At 53.6% G+C, this 2,366-nt stretch overlaps 1 pseudogene across 1 annotated transcript; it reads right to left on the bottom strand.

Moving 5' to 3' along the window:
* Positions 1-479: 479 nt before the first annotated feature.
* On the bottom strand, positions 480-1,472 carry LOC307063082 (putative olfactory receptor 1F12P; annotated as a pseudogene). Its single transcript has one exon. The product of its transcript is annotated as a putative olfactory receptor 1F12P (transcript).
* Positions 1,473-2,366: the final 894 nt, after the last annotated feature.

Here is a 2,366-nt window from a genome sequence, read left to right as displayed (position 1 = left end):
CCCAGCAGGACCCAAGGCTGAGAGTGGGACAGCTTTGAGGAGGACCGTGAAGTCTGTCTCCAAAGCTAGGTTCAGCCCAGAGTGTGGGGTGGTGGTGGAGAAACTGGAGGAGTTTGGAAACTGGGATGCTTGAGGGTTAAGGGTCTGAGGCTCTGTGGGGTGCGTGGGGGTACTCAGAGGGCATCTCTTTGGCACAGGCTGTCAGTATAGGTCACAGATTCTTATGAGCTCACCCTTCACATGAACCCTCTCCAGAAGGTCTGCAGATAGAGCTAGTTTATACCTGTTTATGTGGTCCTGTCTTTACGGGAGAGTTTATTCCCCTTTGGTAGTCTGGGCAGTCAGTGCAGGGGTCAAGAAGTTTTGGACTTGCAGATTACTTATGGAGCAATGAGAGGCTTCCCTGGCCATGGTGACAACCCAGGACAATGAGGTCTGTGCTCCTCCCACCCTCTCTGTGTGGAGCCTTTCCCTGGGGTTCATCCTCTTCCTAGCACAGAGGCCCTGAAGGAGAGCTCTGCTGTCACAGCCCATGGGATAACGCCTTCAGGTTGACCAGTTTCCTTAGAGCTCCCTTCATGTCCTTGTTCCTCAGGCAGTAGATAAAGGGATTCAGCATGGGGGTGACCACCATCTACATTACTGAAGCCAGAGAATCCTTGTCAGCTGCGTGGGAGGATGAGGGACTCAGGTAGACCCCTGTGATGGTCCCATAGAAGAGAATGACCACAGCAAGGTGGGAGCCACAGGTGGAAAAGGCCTTTGGTTTGCCCTGGGCAGATGGGACCTGTAGCACAGCAGACGCAATGTGGATGTAGGAGACGAGAATGCCAAGGAAGGGGATGAGGACCATCAGGTCCCCCTTCCAGCAGAATCATGAGTTGGTTGAGTTGGGTGTTGGGGCAGGAGAGCTGGAGCAGGGGAGCAAGGTCACAGAAGGAGTAAAGGGATGACGTTGCTGGCACAGAACTCCAGCCGGGCCATGAGGAGGGTGTGTAGCAGGGAATGGAAGTTGGCGAGGTGCCAGGAGCTCCCCAGCATCAGGGCACAGACTGGCAGACTCATCATCGTGGAGTAGTGCAGGGGCTGGCAGATCGCTGTGTAGAGGTCATAAGCCATGGCCGTCAGGAGGAAGTTGTCCATGTTGGCAAGCAAAAGGCAGAAGTAGATCTGGGCTAGGCAGCAGCCATAGGAAATGGACTGAGTCTGTGTCTGGATGTTCACCAGCATCTTGGGGACTGTGGCAGAGATGAAGCAGAAATCTACCAGGGAGAGGTTGCTGAGGAAGAAGTCCTTGGGCGTGTGGAGGTGGGAGTCTGAGCCAATGGCCAGGATGATGAGCACGTTCCCTGCTGCCCCGAGCAGGTACATGACAAGGAAGAGCCCGAAGATCAGCTCCTGCCTCTCAGGCTGGCTTGAGAGCCCTAGGAGGATGAACTCAGAGGCGCTTGTGTGCGGTTTCCCCTCTCCATGGTTGGCTGGTCCTGCTAGGAGATCCAGACCAGGAGCAGACTTTAGAGAAGATGGAGGCGCCCATGCCTCCCTCCTTCCCTCATATAATCCCTCAGCTCACATCTCTGTGTTCATTTGGTAGAAACCCAAAAGAAGTCTGCCTATCAACCAGGGAGTCCTGTGGCCTCAACTGATCCCAAAGTCAGGATTTTAATGATTTTGCCACCAAAATACTACTGCGCCTGAGCCCCACAAAGCCCCATGTGTCATCTCTCCAAGGAGAATCCTTGTGACATATGGCCCGGTACTCAGTGGTGGCAACAAGGGGGGTACTTAGGGTGTCTTAGCCCCCCAGAATTCTATCATACTCTCATTCTTTGTTGTGATGTTGTCTCAATATTAAGTAAAGAGCTATAGGAATGTAATTTCCTCCTACTCCCAATAGGATTGCCACCTGAAGGCCCTTGCTCTACAGAATTCTGGAACCACAATGGCACATACGTGGAACCTGAGGGTAATGTTCGTAAACATCCTCCTTCCACACAAACCTCCTTCCCCACCAGTATTTTATCTCCCCTGTTCTTCCACCCACATGGAGCCCAGGGATCAAGATGCTCCGGCTGCCACTCGTCACCAACTCTGGGCCACCTTGGTCCTGGTGATGATGCTGTGGGCTGGAGTTGGCCAGAGCAAACCTGGACAGAAGAGCCTGCTGACTGGGACAGCTCAGCCAACCCTTCTGTTGCGGCTGACCCAGGAAGGACCTCACCTCTGGAGGGAAAGAGTTGCCCCTGCAAATAACAAAGAGAAACTAAAGGTGTAACGTTGCCCAGAGTAACAGAGTGGGCAGCAGGGCAGCATAGGGACCCCTCAAAGTTGGAGTTCGTAACAGTTCAGTGCGAGCTCAGCTGAAG

Source organism: Hyperoodon ampullatus (genome assembly GCF_949752795.1).
Source record: "Hyperoodon ampullatus genome assembly, chromosome: 14".
NCBI classification, from domain to species: domain Eukaryota; kingdom Metazoa; phylum Chordata; class Mammalia; order Artiodactyla; family Ziphiidae; genus Hyperoodon; species Hyperoodon ampullatus.
Note: the sequence above shows the minus strand (reverse complement) of the source record. Positions and strands in the feature narration are given on the sequence as shown.